This window comes from Carcharodon carcharias, chromosome 4 (assembly GCF_017639515.1).
Source record: "Carcharodon carcharias isolate sCarCar2 chromosome 4, sCarCar2.pri, whole genome shotgun sequence".
Taxonomy (NCBI): domain Eukaryota; kingdom Metazoa; phylum Chordata; class Chondrichthyes; order Lamniformes; family Lamnidae; genus Carcharodon; species Carcharodon carcharias.
Window position 1 is genome coordinate 30,580,144 of NC_054470.1, and position 22,437 is coordinate 30,602,580.

The following is a 22,437-nucleotide window of genomic DNA, read 5'->3' on the forward strand; positions in this document are numbered from 1 at the left end:
TAATTATTCCAACTTGAAGGATAAAAGCGGTATTTCAAAGTTAACATATTCAATTAGGATTGCCAGTTCTGGTTAAATGGATTCCTGGAGACTTCATCACGCGAGCCTCAGCCTCCAACTGCCCTGCCAGCCCGAAGCCTTTATACCCATTCGCCAATATCTTTTAGAATTAATCAATGAAACAACCAAAATGGAAATAAAGCACAATATTTTTGAACATTCCTGTGATTCTTCATTCAGCTTGCTCACAAAAATCTCTAGGAAATTTTATTCTCATTCTTGAAGATTCTGGGACTACCCTGGAGTGTTGGCAACTCAAGATCCAATACTTACAATATGTTTGCTCTATCGGTGGGACCAGAGGTGAGGCAAAGGCTGAAGTCTCATGTTTGTTTGTTGTTGATAAATATGCAATAACAAATACATTAATTAATGTCTTCACGTTACAAAACACAGAGTGTACAATTGGGTTTCTTTTTTAAAAATTCAGGCAGAAACAGAACACTGTGGTTCCTGTTTTCTCCCTCAAAAGCAAGTCAGAATAGATGGGGATGAAGTAAAAGACAGGGGTGGTGTCAAAAACAGGGGAGCAAGCCTGATAGCGCGAGGACAAGCCTGATAACACGGGGACAGGACCGATAACAAGGGGACAAGCCCAATAGCACTGGGACAGGACTAATAACGTGGGGACAAGACCGATAGCACGGGGACAGGACTGATAGCACGGGGACAGGACCGATAGCACGGAGACAATGCCAATAGCACGGGGGCAAGACTGATAGCACGGAGACAATGCCAATTGCACGGGGACAAGGCCAATAGCACGGGGACAGGACCGATAGCACGGAGACAATGCCAATAGCACGGGGACAAGGCTGATAACACAGGGACAGGACCGATAGCACGGGGACAAGGTCAATAGCACGGGGACAAGACCGATAGCACGGGGGACAGGACCGATAGCACGGGAACAGGACCGATAGCACGGGAACAAGGATGATAGCATGGGGACAAGGACGATAGCACGGAGACAGGACTGATAGCACGGGGACAAGACCGATAGCACGGGGGCAAGACCGATAGCACGGGAACAGGACCGATAGCACGGGGACTGGACCGATTGCACGGAGACAGGACCGATAGCACGGGGACAGGACCGATAGCACGGTGACAAGAACGATAGCACGGGGACAGGACCGATAGCACGGGGACAGGACCGATAGCACAGGGACAGGACCGATAGCATGGAGACAATGCCAATAGCACGGAGACAGGACCGATAGCACGGAGTCAGGACCGATAGCACGGGGACAGGACCGATAGCACGGGGACAAGACCGATAGCACAGGGACAGGACTGATAGCACGGTGACAAGATCGCTAGCACGTGGACAGGACTGATAGCACGGGAACAGGACTGATAGCACGGAGTCAGGACCGATAGCACGGGGACAGTACCAATAGCACAGGGACAGGACCAATAGCCTGGGGACAGGACCGATAGCATTGGGACAAGGCCGATAGCACGGAGACAGGACTGATCGCACGGGGACAAGACCGATGGCACAGGGGCAAGACCGATAGCACGGAGACAGGACCGATAGCACGGGAACAGGACCAATAGCACGGAGACAGGACCAATAGCACGGGAACAGGACCTATAGCACGGGGACAGGACCGATAGCACGGGGACAGGACCAATAGCATGGAGACAATGCCAATAGCACGGAGACAGGACCGATAGCACAGGGACAAGGCCGATAGAACGGAGACAGGACCGATAGCACGGAGACAGGACCGATAGCACGTGGACAGGACCGATAGCACGGAGACAGGAACAATAGCACAGAGACAGGACCGATAGAACAGGGACAAGGCCAACAGCACGGGGACAGGACCGATAGCACATGTACAGGACCGATAGCACGGGGACAGGACCGATAGCACGGGAACAGGACCGATAGCACAGAGACAGGACCGATAGCACGGAGACAGGACCGATAGCACGGGAACAGGACCGATAGCACGTGGACAGGACCGATAGCACGTGGACAGGACCGATAGCATGGGGACAGCACCGATAGCACGGTGACTAGCTCGATAGCACCGGGACAGGACCGATAGCACGGTGACAACTCGATAGCACGGTGACAAGCTCGATAGCACGGGGACAGGACTAATAGCACGGGGACAGAACCGATAGCACGGGGACAGGACCAATAGCACGGTGACAAGAACGATAGCACGGGAACAGGACCGATAGCACGGTGACAGGACCGATAGCCTGGGGACAGGACCGATAGCACGTGGACAGGACCGATAGCACGGGAACAGGACCGATAGCATGGAGACAATGCCAATAGCACGGAGACAGGACCGATAGCAAGGGGACAAGGCTGATAGCATGGGAACAGGACCGATAGCATGGAGACAATGCCAATAGCACGGAGACAGGACCGATAGCACGGGGACAAGGCCGATAGCACGGGTACAGGACCGATAGCACAGAGACAGGACTGACAGCACGTGGACAGGACCGATAGCACGGGGACAGGACCGATAGCACGGTGACAGGACCGATAGCCTGGGGACAGGACCGATAGCATGGGGACAGGACCGATAGCACGGTGACAACTCGATAGCACGGTGACAAGCTCGATAGCACGGGGACAGGACTAATAGCACGGGGACAGGACCGATAGCACGGGGACAGGACCAATAGCACGGGGACAGGACTGATAGCACGGGAACAGGACCGATAGCACGGGGACAGGACCGATAGCACGGTGACAGGACCGATAGCCTGGGGACAGGACCGATAGCCTGGGGACAGGACCGATAGCACGGAGACAGGACCGATAGCACGGGGACAAGGCCAATAGCACAGGGACAGGACCGATAGCACGGGGACAGGACCGATAGCACGGGGACAAGGCCAATAGCACGGAGACAGGACCGATAGCACGGAGACAGGACCGATAGCATGTGGACAGGACCGATAGCACGGGGGCAGGACCGATAGAACGGGGACAAGACCATTAGCACGAGGACAGGACCGATAGCATGGGAACAAGGCTGATAGCATGGAGACAGGACCGATAGCACGTGGACAGGACCGATAGCACGGGGACAGGACCGATAGCACGGGGACAAGACCGTTAGCATGGGGACAAGAACGATAGCACGGGGACAGGACCGATAACACGGGGACAAGACCGAAAGCACGGGGACAAGACCGATAACACGGAGACAGGACCGATAGCACAGGGACAGGACTGATAGCACGGTGACAAGATCGATAGCACGTGGACAGGACCGATAGCACGAGAACAGGACGGATAGCACGGAGACAGGACCGATAGCACGGGGACAGGACCGATAACACAGGGACAGGACCGATAGCCTGGGGACAGGACCGATAGCATGGGGACAAGGCCGATAGCACGGAGACAGGACTGATAGCACGGGGACAAGACCGATAGCACGGGAACAGGACCGATAGCACTGGACAGGACCGATAGCGCAGGAACAGGACCAATAGCACTGTGACAAGAACGATAGCACGGAGAGAGGACCGATAGCACGGGGACAGGACCGATAGCACAGGGACAGGACCGATAGCATGGAGACAATGCCAATAGCACAGAGACAGGACCGATAGCACAGGGACAAGGCCGATAGCATGGAGACAGGACCGATAGCATGTGGACAGGACGGATAGCACGTGGACAGGACCGATAGCACGGAGAAAGGACCGATAGCACGGAGACAGGACCGAAAGCACGAGGACAAGGCCGATAGCACGGAGACAGGACCGATAGCACGGGGACAAGACCGATAGCATGGGGTCTGGACCGATAGCATCGGGGCAAAACCGTTAGCATGGAGACAGGACCAATAGCACGTGGACAGGACCAATAGCACGGGGACAGGACCGATAGCACAGAGACAGGACCGATAGCATGTGGACAGGACCGATAGCATGGGGGCAGGACCGATAGAACGGGGACAAGACCATTAGCACGGGGACAGGACTGAGAGCATGGGAACAAGGCTGATAGCATGGAGACAGGACCAATAGCACGAGGACAGGACCAATAGCACGGGGACAGGACCGATAGCACGGGGACAAGACCGTTAACATGGGGACAGGACCGATAACACAGGGACAGGACCGATAGTCTGGGGACAGGACCAATAGCATGGGGACAAGGCCGATAGCACGGAGACAGGACTGATAGCACGGGGACGAGACCGATAGCACGGGGCAAGACCGATAGCACGGAGACAGGACCGATAGCACGTGGACAGGACTGATAGCACAGGGACAGGACCGATAGCATGGAGACAATGCCAATAGCACGGAGACAGGACCGATAGCACGGGAACAGGACCGATAGCACGGAGACAGGACCGATAGCATGGGGACAAGGCCAATAGCACGGAGGCAGGACCGATAGCACGGAGACAGGACCGATAGCACGGGAACAGGACCAATACCACGGAGACAGGACCGATAGCACGGGAACAGGACCGATAGCACGGGAACAGGACCGATAGCATGGGAACAAAGCTGATAGCACGTGGACAGGACCGATAGCACGTGGACAGGACCGATAGCACGGAGACAGGACCGATAGCACGGGGACAAGGCCGATAGCACGGAGACAGGACCGATAGCACGGGGACAGGACCGATAGCACGGGGACAGGTCCGATTGCACGGGGACAGGACCGATAGCACGGGGACAAGGCCGATAGCACGGAGACAGGACCGATAGCACAGAGACAGGACCGATAGCATGGGGACAAGGCCGATAGCATGGAGAGAGGACAGATAGCACGGAGACAGGACCGATAGCACGGTGACAGGACCGATAGCACTGTGACAGGACCGATAGCGTGGAGACAGGACCGATAGCACGGTGACAGGACCGATAGCACGGTGACAAGATCGATAGCACAGGGACAGGACCGATAGCATGGGGACAGGACCGATAGCATGGAGACAGGACCGATAGCACGGGGACAAGGCCGACAGCACGGGGACAGGACCGATAGCATGGGGACAGGACCGATAGCACGGAGACAGGACCGATAGCATGGGGTCTGGACCGATAGCACGGAGACAGGACCGATAGCATGGGGACAAGGCCGATAGCACGGGGTCTGGACCGATAGCACAGGGACAAGACCGATAGCACGGGAACAGGACTGATAGCATGGGGACAGGACTGATAGCACGGGGTCTGGACTGATAGCACGGGGTCTGGACCGATAGCACGGTGACAGGACCGATAGCCTGGGGACAGGACCGATACACGTGGACAGGACCGATAGCACAGGGACAGGACCGATAGCATGGAGACAATGCCAATAGCACGGAGACAGGACCAAGAGCATGGGTACAAGGCCGATAGCATGGAGACAGGACCGACAGCACGGGGACAAGGCCGATAGCATGGAGACAGGACCAATAGCACGGGAACAGGACCGATAGCATGGATACAAGACCGATAGCACAGGAACAGGACTGAAAGCATGGGGTCTGGACCGATAGCACGGGGACAAGACTGATAGCATGGGAACAATGCTGATAGCACGGAGACAGGACCGATAGCATGGGGACAGGACTGATAGCACAGGAACAGGACTGAAAGCATGGGGTCTGGACTGATAGCACGGGGACAAGACTGATAGCATGGGAACAAGGCTGATAGCACGGAGACAAGACCGATAGCAGGGGAACAGGACCGATAGCACGGGGTCTGGACCGATAGCACGGAGACAGGACCGATAGCACGGAGACAGGACCGATAGCATGGGGTCTGGACCGATAGCACGGAGACAGGACCGATAGCACGGGGTCTGGACCGATAGCATGGGGTCTGGACCGATAGCACGGGAACAGGACTGATAGCACGGGGACAGGACTGATAGCACGGGGTCTGGACCGATAGCACAGGGACAAGACCGATAGCACGGAAACAGGACTGATAGCACGGGGACAGGACTGATAGCACGGGGTCTGGACCGATAGCACGGAGACAAGACCGATAGCACGGGGACAGGACCGATAGCATGGGGACAGGACCGATACACGTGGACAGGACCGATAGCACAGGGACAGGACCGATAGCATGGAGACAATGCCAATAGCACGGAGACAGGACCAAGAGCATGGGTACAAGGCCGATAGCATGGAGACAGGACCGACAGCACGGGGACAAGGCCGATAGCACGGAGACAGGACCAATAGCACGGGAACAGGACCGATAGCACGGATACAAGACCGATAGCACAGGAACAGGACTGAAAGCATGGGGTCTGGACCGATAGCACGGGGACAAGACTGATAGCATGGGAACAAGGCTGATAGCACGGAGACAAGACCGATAGCAGGGGAACAGGACCGATAGCACGGAGACAGGACCGATATGATGGGGTCTGGACCGATAGCACAGGGACAAGACCGATAGCACGGGGTCTGGACCGATAGCACGGAGACAGGACCGATAGCATGGGGTCTGGACCGATAGCACGGAGACAGGACCGATAGCACGGAGACAGGACCGATAGCATGGGGTCTGGACCGATAGCATGGGGTCTGGACCGATAGCATGGAGACAAGACAGATAGCACGGGGTCTGGACCAATAGCACGGAGACAGGACCGATAGCACGGAGACAGGAACGATAGCATGGGGACAAGGCCGATAGCACGGGGTCTGGACCGATAGCACAGGGACAAGACCGATAGCACGGGGACAAGGCCGATAGCACGGAGACAGGACCAATAGCACGGGAACAGGACCGATAGCACGGGGACAGGACCGATAGCACTTGGACAGGACCGATAGCACGGGGACAAGGCCGATAGCACGGAGACAGGACCGATAGCACGGGGACAAGGCCAATAGCACGGAGACAGGACCGATAGCACGGAGACAGGACCGATAGCACGGGAACAGGACCGATAGCAGGGAGACAGGACCAATAGCACGGAGACAGGACCGATAGCACGGTGACAGGACTGATAGCATGGGAACAAGGCCGATAGCACGGGGACAGGACCGATAGCATGGGGACAAGGCCGATAGCACGGAGACAGGACCGATAGCATGGGGACAAGGCCGATAGCACGGGGTCTGGACCGATAGCACAGGGACAAGACCGATAGCACGGGAACAGGACCGATAGCATGGGGACAAGGCCGATAGCACGGGGTCTGGACCGATAGCACGGAGACAAGACCGATAGCACAGGAACAGGACTGAAAGCATGGGGTCTGGACCGATAGCACGGGGACAAGACTGATAGCATGGGAACAAGGCTGATAGCACGGAGACAAGACCGATAGCATGGGGACAAGGCTGATAGCATGGAGACAAGACCGATAGCATGGGGACAAGGCTGATAGCACGGAGACAAGACCGATAGCATGGGAACAAGGCTGATAGCACGGAGACAAGACCGATAGCATGGGGACAAGGCCGACAGCACGGGGTCTGGACCGACAGCACAGGGACAAGACCGATAGCACGGGAACAGGACCGATAGAACGGGAACAGGACTGATAGCACGGGGTCTGGACCGATAGCACGGGAACAGGACCGATAGCACGGGGTCCAGACCAATAGCACGGAGACAAGACTGATAGCATGGGGTCTGGACCGATAGCACGGAGACAGGACCGATAGCACGGGGACAAGGCCAATAGCACGGAGACAGGACCAATAGCACGGGAACAGGACCGATAGCACGGAGACAGGACCGATAGCACAGGGACAAGGCCAATAGCACGGAGACAGGACCGATAGCACGGAGACAGGACCGATAGCACAGGGACAGGACCGATAGCATGGAGACAATGCCAATAGAACGGAGACAGGACCGATAGCATGGGGACGAGGCCGATAGCACGGGGACAGGACCGATAGCACGGAGACAGGACCGATAGCATGGGGTCTGGACCGATAGCATGGGGTCTGGACCGATAGCATGGAGACAAGACAGATAGCACGGGGTCTGGACCAATAGCACGGAGACAGGACCGATAGCACGGAGACAGGAACGATAGCATGGGGACAAGGCCGATAGCACGGGGTCTGGACCGATAGCACAGGGACAAGACCGATAGCACGGGGACAAGGCCGATAGCACGGAGACAGGACCAATAGCACGGGAACAGGACCGATAGCACGGGGACAGGACCGATAGCACTTGGACAGGACCGATAGCACGGGGACAAGGCCGATAGCACGGAGACAGGACCGATAGCACGGGGACAAGGCCAATAGCACGGAGACAGGACCGATAGCACGGAGACAGGACCGATAGCACGGGAACAGGACCGATAGCAGGGAGACAGGACCAATAGCACGGAGACAGGACCGATAGCACGGTGACAGGACTGATAGCATGGGAACAAGGCCGATAGCACGGGGACAGGACCGATAGCATGGGGACAAGGCCGATAGCACGGAGACAGGACCGATAGCATGGGGACAAGGCCGATAGCACGGGGTCTGGACCGATAGCACAGGGACAAGACCGATAGCACGGGAACAGGACCGATAGCATGGGGACAAGGCCGATAGCACGGGGTCTGGACCGATAGCACGGAGACAAGACCGATAGCACAGGAACAGGACTGAAAGCATGGGGTCTGGACCGATAGCATGGGGACAAGACTGATAGCATGGGAACAAGGCTGATAGCACGGAGACAAGACCGATAGCATGGGGACAAGGCTGATAGCATGGAGACAAGACCGATAGCATGGGGACAAGGCTGATAGCACGGAGACAAGACCGATAGCATGGGAACAAGGCTGATAGCACGGAGACAAGACCGATAGCATGGGGACAAGGCCGACAGCACGGGGTCTGGACCGACAGCACAGGGACAAGACCGATAGCACGGGAACAGGACCGATAGAACGGGAACAGGACTGATAGCACGGGGTCTGGACCGATAGCACGGGAACAGGACCGATAGCACGGGGTCCAGACCAATAGCACGGAGACAAGACTGATAGCATGGGGTCTGGACCGATAGCACGGAGACAGGACCGATAGCACGGGGACAAGGCCAATAGCACGGAGACAGGACCAATAGCACGGGAACAGGACCGATAGCACGGAGACAGGACCGATAGCACAGGGACAAGGCCAATAGCACGGAGACAGGACCGATAGCACGGAGACAGGACCGATAGCACAGGGACAGGACCGATAGCATGGAGACAATGCCAATAGAACGGAGACAGGACCGATAGCATGGGGACGAGGCCGATAGCACGGGGACAGGACCGATAGCACGGAGACAGGACCGATAGCATGGGGTCTGGACCGATAGCATGGGGTCTGGACCGATAGCATGGAGACAAGACAGATAGCACGGGGTCTGGACCAATAGCACGGAGACAGGACCGATAGCACGGAGACAGGAACGATAGCATGGGGACAAGGCCGATAGCACGGGGTCTGGACCGATAGCACAGGGACAAGACCGATAGCACGGGGACAAGGCCGATAGCACGGAGACAGGACCAATAGCACGGGAACAGGACCGATAGCACGGGGACAGGACCGATAGCACTTGGACAGGACCGATAGCACGGGGACAAGGCCGATAGCACGGAGACAGGACCGATAGCACGGGGACAAGGCCAATAGCACGGAGACAGGACCGATAGCACGGAGACAGGACCGATAGCACGGGAACAGGACCGATAGCAGGGAGACAGGACCAATAGCACGGAGACAGGACCGATAGCACGGTGACAGGACTGATAGCATGGGAACAAGGCCGATAGCACGGGGACAGGACCGATAGCATGGGGACAAGGCCGATAGCACGGAGACAGGACCGATAGCATGGGGACAAGGCCGATAGCACGGGGTCTGGACCGATAGCACAGGGACAAGACCGATAGCACGGGAACAGGACCGATAGCATGGGGACAAGGCCGATAGCACGGGGTCTGGACCGATAGCACGGAGACAAGACCGATAGCACAGGAACAGGACTGAAAGCATGGGGTCTGGACCGATAGCACGGGGACAAGACTGATAGCATGGGAACAAGGCTGATAGCACGGAGACAAGACCGATAGCATGGGGACAAGGCTGATAGCATGGAGACAAGACCGATAGCATGGGGACAAGGCTGATAGCACGGAGACAAGACCGATAGCATGGGAACAAGGCTGATAGCACGGAGACAAGACCGATAGCACAGGGACAAGACCGATAGCACGGGAACAGGACCGATAGAACGGGAACAGGACTGATAGCACGGGGTCTGGACCGATAGCACGGGGTCTGGACCGATAGCACGGGAACAGGACCGATAGCACGGGATCCGGACCAATAGCACGGAGACAAGACTGATAGCATGGGGTCTGGACCGATAGCACGGAGACAGGACCGATAGCACAGAGACAGGACCGATAGCACGGGAACAGGACCGATAGCACGGGAACAGGACCGATAGCATGGGAACAATGCTGATAGCACGTGGACAGGACCGATAGCACGTGGACAGGACCGATAGCACGGCGACAGGACCGATAGCACGGGGACAAGGCCGATAGCACGGAGACAGGACCGATAGCACGGAGACAGGACCGATAGCACGGGGACAAGGCCGATAGCACGGAGACAGGACCGATAGCACGGAGACAGGACCGATAGCATGGTGACAGGACCAATAGCACGGTGACAGGACCAATAGCATGGTGACAAGATCGATAGCACAGGGACAGGACCGATAGCACGGAGAGAGGACCGATAGCATGGAGACAGGACCGATAGCACGGGGACAAGGCTGATAGCACGGGGACAGGACCGATAGCACGGGGACAGGACTGATAGCATGGGGACAGGACCGATAGCACGGGGTAAAGGCCGATAGCACAGAGACAGGACCAATAGCATGGAGACAGGACCGATAGCACGGAGACAGGACCGATTGCACAGGGACAGGTCCGATAGCACGGGGACAAGTCTGATAGCATGGGAACAAGGCTGATAGCACGGAGACAGGACCGATAGCATGGGGACAGGACCGATAGCACGGAGACAGGACCGATAGCACGGGGACAGGACCGATAGCATGGGAACAAGGCTGATAGCACGGAGCCAGGACCGATAGCACGGAGACAAGACCGATAGCACAGGAACAGGACTGAAAGCATGGGGTCTGGACCGATAGCACGGGGACAAGACTGATAGCATGGGAACAAGGCTGATAGCACGGAGACAAGACCGATAGCATGGGGACAATGCTGATAGCATGGAGACAAGACCGATAGCATGGGGACAAGGCTGATAGCACGGAGACAAGACCGATAGCATGGGAACAAGGCTGATAGCACGGAGACAAGACCGATAGCATGGGGACAAGGCCGACAGCACGGGGTCTGGACCGATAGCACAGGGACAAGACCGATAGCACGGGTACAGGACCGATAGAACGGGAACAGGACTGATAGCACGGGGTCTGGACCGATAGCACGGGGTCTGGACCGATAGCACGGGAACAGGACCGATAGCACGGGGTCCGGACCAATAGCACGGAGACAAGACTGATAGCATGGGGTCTGGACCGATAGCACGGAGACAGGACCGATAGCACGGGGACAAGGCCGATAGCACGGAGACAGGACCAATAGCACGGGAACAGGACCGATAGCACGGAGACAGGACCGATAGCACAGGGACAAGGCCAATAGCACGGAGACAGGACCGATAGCACGGAGACAGGACCGATAGCACAGGGACAGGACCGATAGCATGGAGACAATGCCAATAGAACGGAGACAGGACCGATAGCATGGGGACGAGGCCGATAGCGCGGTGACAGGACCGATAGCACGGGAACAGGACCGATAGCACAGAGACAGGACCGATAGCACGGGGACAAAGCCAATAGCACGGAGACAGGACCGATAGCACGGAGACAGGACCGATAGCACGGGAACAGGACCGATAGCACGGAGACAGGACCGATAGCACGGGAACAGGACCGATAGCACGGGAACAGGACCGATAGCATGGGAACAATGCTGATAGCACGTGGACAGGACCGATAGCACGTGGACAGGACCGATAGCACGGCGACAGGACCGATAGCACGGGGACAAGGCCGATAGCACGGAGACAGGACCGATAGCACGGAGACAGGACCGATAGCACGGGGACAAGGCCGATAGCACGGAGACAGGACCGATAGCACGGAGACAGGACCGATAGCATGGTGACAGGACCAATAGCACGGTGACAGGACCAATAGCATGGTGACAAGATCGATAGCACAGGGACAGGACCGATAGCACGGAGAGAGGACCGATAGCATGGAGACAGGACCGATAGCACGGGGACAAGGCTGATAGCACGGGGACAGGACCGATAGCACGGGGACAGGACTGATAGCATGGGGACAGGACCGATAGCACGGGGTAAAGGCCGATAGCACAGAGACAGGACCAATAGCATGGAGACAGGACCGATAGCACGGAGACAGGACCGATTGCACAGGGACAGGTCCGATAGCACGGGGACAAGTCTGATAGCATGGGAACAAGGCTGATAGCACGGAGACAGGACCGATAGCATGGGGACAGGACCGATAGCACGGAGACAGGACCGATAGCACGGGGACAGGACCGATAGCATGGGAACAAGGCTGATAGCACGGAGCCAGGACCGATAGCACGGTGACAGGACCGATAGCACGGTGACAGGACCAATAGCACGGTGACAAGATCGATAGCATGGGGACAGGACCGATAGCACGGAGACAGGACCGATAGCACGGAGACAGGACCGATAGCACAGGGACAAGGCCAATAGCACGGAGACAGGACCGATAGCACGGAGACAGGACCGATAGCACAGGGACAGGACCGATAGCATGGAGACAATGCCAATAGAACGGAGACAGGACCGATAGCATGGGGACGAGGCCGATAGCGCGGTGACAGGACCGATAGCACGGGAACAGGACCGATAGCACAGAGACAGGACCGATAGCACGGGGACAAAGCCAATAGCACGGAGACAGGACCGATAGCACGGAGACAGGACCGATAGCACGGGAACAGGACCGATAGCACGGAGACAGGACCGATAGCACGGGAACAGGACCGATAGCACGGGAACAGGACCGATAGCATGGGAACAATGCTGATAGCACGTGGACAGGACCGATAGCACGTGGACAGGACCGATAGCACGGCGACAGGACCGATAGCACGGGGACAAGGCCGATAGCACGGAGACAGGACCGATAGCACGGAGACAGGACCGATAGCACGGGGACAAGGCCGATAGCACGGAGACAGGACCGATAGCACGGAGACAGGACCGATAGCATGGTGACAGGACCAATAGCACGGTGACAGGACCAATAGCATGGTGACAAGATCGATAGCACAGGGACAGGACCGATAGCACGGAGAGAGGACCGATAGCATGGAGACAGGACCGATAGCACGGGGACAAGGCTGATAGCACGGGGACAGGACCAATAGCACGGGGACAGGACTGATAGCATGGGGACAGGACCGATAGCACGGGGTAAAGGCCGATAGCACAGAGACAGGACCAATAGCATGGAGACAGGACCGATAGCACGGAGACAGGACCGATTGCACAGGGACAGGTCCGATAGCACGGGGACAAGTCTGATAGCATGGGAACAAGGCTGATAGCACGGAGACAGGACCGATAGCATGGGGACAGGACCGATAGCACGGAGACAGGACCGATAGCACGGGGACAGGACCGATAGCATGGGAACAAGGCTGATAGCACGGAGCCAGGACCGATAGCACGGAGACAAGACCGATAGCACAGGAACAGGACTGAAAGCATGGGGTCTGGACCGATAGCACGGGGACAAGACTGATAGCATGGGAACAAGGCTGATAGCACGGAGACAAGACCGATAGCATGGGGACAATGCTGATAGCATGGAGACAAGACCGATAGCATGGGGACAAGGCTGATAGCACGGAGACAAGACCGATAGCATGGGAACAAGGCTGATAGCACGGAGACAAGACCGATAGCATGGGGACAAGGCCGACAGCACGGGGTCTGGACCGATAGCACAGGGACAAGACCGATAGCACGGGTACAGGACCGATAGAACGGTAACAGGACTGATAGCACGGGGTCTGGACCGATAGCACGGGGTCTGGACCGATAGCACGGGAACAGGACCGATAGCACGGGGTCCGGACCAATAGCACGGAGACAAGACTGATAGCATGGGGTCTGGACCGATAGCACGGAGACAGGACCGATAGCACGGGGACAAGGCCGATAGCACGGAGACAGGACCAATAGCACGGGAACAGGACCGATAGCACGGAGACAGGACCGATAGCACAGGGACAAGGCCAATAGCACGGAGACAGGACCGATAGCACGGAGACAGGACCGATAGCACAGGGACAGGACCGATAGCATGGAGACAATGCCAATAGAACGGAGACAGGACCGATAGCATGGGGACGAGGCCGATAGCTCGGTGACAGGACCGATAGCACGGGAACAGGACCGATAGCACAGAGACAGGACCGATAGCACGGGGACAAAGCCAATAGCACGGAGACAGGACCGATAGCACGGAGACAGGACCGATAGCACGGGAACAGGACCGATAGCACGGAGACAGGACCGATAGCACGGGAACAGGACCGATAGCACGGGAACAGGACCGATAGCATGGGAACAATGCTGATAGCACGTGGACAGGACCGATAGCACGTGGACAGGACCGATAGCACGGCGACAGGACCGATAGCACGGGGACAAGGCCGATAGCACGGAGACAGGACCGATAGCACGGAGACAGGACCGATAGCACGGGGACAATGCTGATAGCATGGAGACAAGACCGATAGCATGGGGACAAGGCTGATAGCACGGAGACAAGACCGATAGCATGGGAACAAGGCTGATAGCACGGAGACAGGACCGATAGCACGGAGACAGGACCGATAGCATGGGGACAGGACCGATAGCACGGAGACAGGACCGATAGCACGGGGACAGGACCGATAGCATGGGAACAAGGCTGATAGCACGGAGCCAGGACCGATAGCACGGTGACAGGACCGATAGCACGGTGACAGGACCAATAGCACGGTGACAAGATCGATAGCACAGGGACAGGACCGATAGCACGGAGAGAGGACTGATAGCATGGAGACAGGACCGATAGCACGGGGACAAGGCTGATAGCACGGGGACAGGACCGATAGCACGGGGACAGGACTGATAGCATGGGGACAGGACCGATAGCACGGGGTAAAGGCCGATAGCACAGAGACAGGACCAATAGCATGGAGACAGGACCGATAGCACGGAGACAGGACCGATTGCACAGGGACAGGTCCGATAGCACGGGGACAAGTCTGATAGCATGGGAACAAGGCTGATAGCACGGAGACAGGACCGATAGCATGGGGACAGGACCGATAGCACGGAGACAGGACCGATAGCACGGGGACAGGACCGATAGCACAGGAACAGGACTGAAAGCATGGGGTCTGGACCGATAGCACGGGGACAAGATTGATAGCATGGGAACAAGGCTGATAGCACGGAGACAGGACCGATAGCACGGGGACAAGGCCAATAGCATGGAGACAGGACCGATAGCACGGAGACAGGACCGATAGCACGGGAACAGGACCAATAGCATGGAGACAGGAGCGATAGCACGGGAACAGGACCGATAGCACGGGAACAGGACCGATAGCATGGGAACAATGCTGATAGCACGTGGACAGGACCGATAGCACGTGGACAGGACCGATAGCATGGAGACAGGACCGATAGCACGGGGACAAGGCCGATAGCACGGAGACAGGACCGAAAGCACGGAGACAGGACTGATAGCATGGGGACAAGACCGATAGCATGGGGTCTGGACCGATAGCATGGGGGAAAGACCCTTAGCACGGAGACAGGACCGATAGCACGGGAACGGGACCTATAGCACGGGGACAGGACCGATAGCATGGGGACAAGGCCGATAGCACGGGGTCTGGACCGATAGCACAGGGACAAGACCGATAGCACGGGAACAGGACTGAAAGCACGGAGACAGGACCGATAGCACAGGAACAGTACTGAAAGCATGGGGTCTGGACCGATAGCACGGGGACAAGACTGATAGCATGGGAACAAGGCTGATAGCACGGAGACAAGACCGATAGCATGGGGACAAGGCTGATAGCACGGAGACAAGACCAATAGCATGGGGACAAGGCTGATAGCACGGAGACAAGACCGATAGCATGGGAACAAGGCTGATAGCACGGAGACAAGACCGATAGCATGGGGACAAGGCCGATAGCACGGGGTCTGGACCGATAGCACAGGGACAAGACCGATAGCACGGGAACAGGACCGTTAGCACGGGAACAGGACCGATAGCACGGGGTCTGGACCGATAGCACGGGGTCTGGACCGATAGCACGGGAACAGGACCGATAGCACGGGGTCCGGACCAATAGCACGGAGACAAGACTGATAGCATGGGGTCTGGACCGATAGCACGGAGACAGGACCGATAGCACGGGGACAAGACCGATAGCACGGGGTCTGGACCGATAGCACAGGGACAGGACCGATAGCACGGGAACAGGACTGATAGCACGGGGACAGGACCGATAGCACGGGGACAGGACCGATAGCACAGGGACAGGACCGATAGCACGGGGACAGGACCGATAGCACGGGGACAGGACCGATAGCATGGGGTCTGGACCGATAGCACGGGGACAAGACTGATAGCATGGGAACAACGCTGATAGCACGGAGACAGGACCGATAGCATGGGGACAAGGCCGATAGCACGGGGTCTGGACCGATAGCACAGGGACAAGACCGATAGCACGGGAACAGGACCGATAGCAGGGAGACAGGACCGATAGCACGGGGACAAGGCCGATAGCACGGAGACAGGACCAATAGCACGGGGACAGGACCAATAGCACGGGGACAGGACTGATAGCACGGGAACAGGACCGATAGCACGGGGACAGGACCGATAGCACGGTGACAGGACCGATAGCCTGGGGACAGGACCGATAGCACGGGGACAGGACCGATAGCATGGGAACAAGGCTGATAGCACGGAGCCAGGACCGATAGCACGGTGACAGGACCGATAGCACGGTGACAGGACCAATAGCACGGTGACAAGATCGATAGCACAGGGACAGGACCGATAGCACGGAGAGAGGACTGATAGCATGGAGACAGGACCGATAGCACGGGGACAAGGCTGATAGCACGGGGACAGGACCGATAGCACGGGGACAGGACTGATAGCATGGGGACAGGACCGATAGCACGGGGTAAAGGCCGATAGCACAGAGACAGGACCAATAGCATGGAGACAGGACCGATAGCACGGAGACAGGACCGATTGCACAGGGACAGGTCCGATAGCACGGGGACAAGTCTGATAGCATGGGAACAAGGCTGATAGCACGGAGACAGGACCGATAGCATGGGGACAGGACCGATAGCACGGAGACAGGACCGATAGCACGGGGACAGGACCGATAGCACAGGAACAGGACTGAAAGCATGGGGTCTGGACCGATAGCACGGGGACAAGATTGATAGCATGGGAACAAGGCTGATAGCACGGAGACAGGACCGATAGCACGGGGACAAGGCCAATAGCATGGAGACAGGACCGATAGCACGGAGACAGGACCGATAGCACGGGAACAGGACCAATAGCATGGAGACAGGAGCGATAGCACGGGAACAGGACCGATAGCACGGGAACAGGACCGATAGCATGGGAACAATGCTGATAGCACGTGGACAGGACCGATAGCACGTGGACAGGACCGATAGCATGGAGACAGGACCGATAGCACGGGGACAAGGCCGATAGCACGGAGACAGGACCGAAAGCACGGAGACAGGACTGATAGCATGGGGACAAGACCGATAGCATGGGGTCTGGACCGATAGCATGGGGGAAAGACCCTTAGCACGGAGACAGGACCGATAGCACGGGAACGGGACCTATAGCACGGGGACAGGACCGATAGCATGGGGACAAGGCCGATAGCACGGGGTCTGGACCGATAGCACAGGGACAAGACCGATAGCACGGGAACAGGACTGAAAGCACGGAGACAGGACCGATAGCACAGGAACAGTACTGAAAGCATGGGGTCTGGACCGATAGCACGGGGACAAGACTGATAGCATGGGAACAAGGCTGATAGCACGGAGACAAGACCGATAGCATGGGGACAAGGCTGATAGCACGGAGACAAGACCAATAGCATGGGGACAAGGCTGATAGCACGGAGACAAGACCGATAGCATGGGAACAAGGCTGATAGCACGGAGACAAGACCGATAGCATGGGGACAAGGCCGATAGCACGGGGTCTGGACCGATAGCACAGGGACAAGACCGATAGCACGGGAACAGGACCGTTAGCACGGGAACAGGACCGATAGCACGGGGTCTGGACCGATAGCACGGGGTCTGGACCGATAGCACGGGAACAGGACCGATAGCACGGGGTCCGGACCAATAGCACGGAGACAAGACTGATAGCATGGGGTCTGGACCGATAGCACGGAGACAGGACCGATAGCACGGGGACAAGACCGATAGCACGGGGTCTGGACCGATAGCACAGGGACAGGACCGATAGCACGGGAACAGGACTGATAGCACGGGGACAGGACCGATAGCACGGGGACAGGACCGATAGCACAGGGACAGGACCGATAGCACGGGGACAGGACCGATAGCACGGGGACAGGACCGATAGCATGGGGTCTGGACCGATAGCACGGGGACAAGACTGATAGCATGGGAACAACGCTGATAGCACGGAGACAGGACCGATAGCATGGGGACAAGGCCGATAGCACGGGGTCTGGACCGATAGCACAGGGACAAGACCGATAGCACGGGAACAGGACCGATAGCAGGGAGACAGGACCGATAGCACGGGGACAAGGCCGATAGCACGGAGACAGGACCAATAGCACGGGGACAGGACCAATAGCACGGGGACAGGACTGATAGCACGGGAACAGGACCGATAGCACGGGGACAGGACCGATAGCACGGTGACAGGACCGATAGCCTGGGGACAGGACCGATAGCACGTGGACAGGACCGATAGCACGGGAACAGGACCGATAGCATGGAGACAATGCCAATAGCACGGAGACAGGACCGATAGCAAGGGGACAAGGCTGATAGCATGGGAACAGGACCGATAGCATGGAGACAATGCCAATAGCACGGAGACAGGACCGATAGCACGGGGACAAGGCCGATAGCACGGGGACAGGACCAATAGCACGGGGACAGGACTGATAGCACGGGAACAGGACCGATAGCATGGAGACAGGACCAATAGCACGGGAACAGGACCGATAGCATGGATACAAGACCGATAGCACAGGAACAGGACTGAAAGCATGGGGTCTGGACCGATAGCACGGGGACAAGACTGATAGCATGGGAACAATGCTGATAGCACGGAGACAGGACCGATAGCATGGGGACAGGACTGATAGCACAGGAACAGGACTGAAAGCATGGGGTCTGGACTGATAGCACGGGGACAAGACTGATAGCATGGGAACAAGGCTGATAGCACGGAGACAAGACCGATAGCAGGGGAACAGGACCGATAGCACGGGGTCTGGACCGATAGCACGGAGACAGGACCGATAGCACGGAGACAGGACCGATAGCATGGGGTCTGGACCGATAGCACGGAGACAGGACCGATAGCACGGGGTCTGGACCGATAGCATGGGGTCTGGACCGATAGCACGGGAACAGGACTGATAGCACGGGGACAGGACTGATAGCACGGGGTCTGGACCGATAGCACAGGGACAAGACCGATAGCACGGAAACAGGACTGATAGCACGGGGACAGGACTGATAGCACGGGGTCTGGACCGATAGCACGGAGACAAGACCGATAGCACGGGGACAGGACCGATAGCATGGGGACAGGACCGATACACGTGGACAGGACCGATAGCACAGGGACAGGACCGATAGCATGGAGACAATGCCAATAGCACGGAGACAGGACCAAGAGCATGGGTACAAGGCCGATAGCATGGAGACAGGACCGACAGCACGGGGACAAGGCCGATAGCACGGAGACAGGACCAATAGCACGGGAACAGGACCGATAGCACGGATACAAGACCGATAGCACAGGAACAGGACTGAAAGCATGGGGTCTGGACCGATAGCACGGGGACAAGACTGATAGCATGGGAACAAGGCTGATAGCACGGAGACAAGACCGATAGCAGGGGAACAGGACCGATAGCACGGAGACAGGACCGATATGATGGGGTCTGGACCGATAGCACAGGGACAAGACCGATAGCACGGGGTCTGGACCGATAGCACGGAGACAGGACCGATAGCATGGGGTCTGGACCGATAGCACGGAGACAGGACCGATAGCACGGAGACAGGACCGATAGCATGGGGTCTGGACCGATAGCATGGGGTCTGGACCGATAGCATGGAGACAAGACAGATAGCACGGGGTCTGGACCAATAGCACGGAGACAGGACCGATAGCACGGAGACAGGAACGATAGCATGGGGACAAGGCCGATAGCACGGGGTCTGGACCGATAGCACAGGGACAAGACCGATAGCACGGGGACAAGGCCGATAGCACGGAGACAGGACCAATAGCACGGGAACAGGACCGATAGCACGGGGACAGGACCGATAGCACTTGGACAGGACCGATAGCACGGGGACAAGGCCGATAGCACGGAGACAGGACCGATAGCACGGGGACAAGGCCAATAGCACGGAGACAGGACCGATAGCACGGAGACAGGACCGATAGCACGGGAACAGGACCGATAGCAGGGAGACAGGACCAATAGCACGGAGACAGGACCGATAGCACGGTGACAGGACTGATAGCATGGGAACAAGGCCGATAGCACGGGGACAGGACCGATAGCATGGGGACAAGGCCGATAGCACGGAGACAGGACCGATAGCATGGGGACAAGGCCGATAGCACGGGGTCTGGACCGATAGCACAGGGACAAGACCGATAGCACGGGAACAGGACCGATAGCATGGGGACAAGGCCGATAGCACGGGGTCTGGACCGATAGCACGGAGACAAGACCGATAGCACAGGAACAGGACTGAAAGCATGGGGTCTGGACCGATAGCACGGGGACAAGACTGATAGCATGGGAACAAGGCTGATAGCACGGAGACAAGACCGATAGCATGGGGACAAGGCTGATAGCATGGAGACAAGACCGATAGCATGGGGACAAGGCTGATAGCACGGAGACAAGACCGATAGCATGGGAACAAGGCTGATAGCACGGAGACAAGACCGATAGCATGGGGACAAGGCCGACAGCACGGGGTCTGGACCGACAGCACAGGGACAAGACCGATAGCACGGGAACAGGACCGATAGAACGGGAACAGGACTGATAGCACGGGGTCTGGACCGATAGCACGGGAACAGGACCGATAGCACGGGGTCCAGACCAATAGCACGGAGACAAGACTGATAGCATGGGGTCTGGACCGATAGCACGGAGACAGGACCGATAGCACGGGGACAAGGCCAATAGCACGGAGACAGGACCAATAGCACGGGAACAGGACCGATAGCACGGAGACAGGACCGATAGCACAGGGACAAGGCCAATAGCACGGAGACAGGACCGATAGCACGGAGACAGGACCGATAGCACAGGGACAGGACCGATAGCATGGAGACAATGCCAATAGAACGGAGACAGGACCGATAGCATGGGGACGAGGCCGATAGCACGGGGACAGGACCGATAGCACGGAGACAGGACCGATAGCATGGGGTCTGGACCGATAGCATGGGGTCTGGACCGATAGCATGGAGACAAGACAGATAGCACGGGGTCTGGACCAATAGCACGGAGACAGGACCGATAGCACGGAGACAGGAACGATAGCATGGGGACAAGGCCGATAGCACGGGGTCTGGACCGATAGCACAGGGACAAGACCGATAGCACGGGGACAAGGCCGATAGCACGGAGACAGGACCAATAGCACGGGAACAGGACCGATAGCACGGGGACAGGACCGATAGCACTTGGACAGGACCGATAGCACGGGGACAAGGCCGATAGCACGGAGACAGGACCGATAGCACGGGGACAAGGCCAATAGCACGGAGACAGGACCGATAGCACGGAGACAGGACCGATAGCACGGGAACAGGACCGATAGCAGGGAGACAGGACCAATAGCACGGAGACAGGACCGATAGCACGGTGACAGGACTGATAGCATGGGAACAAGGCCGATAGCACGGGGACAGGACCGATAGCATGGGGACAAGGCCGATAGC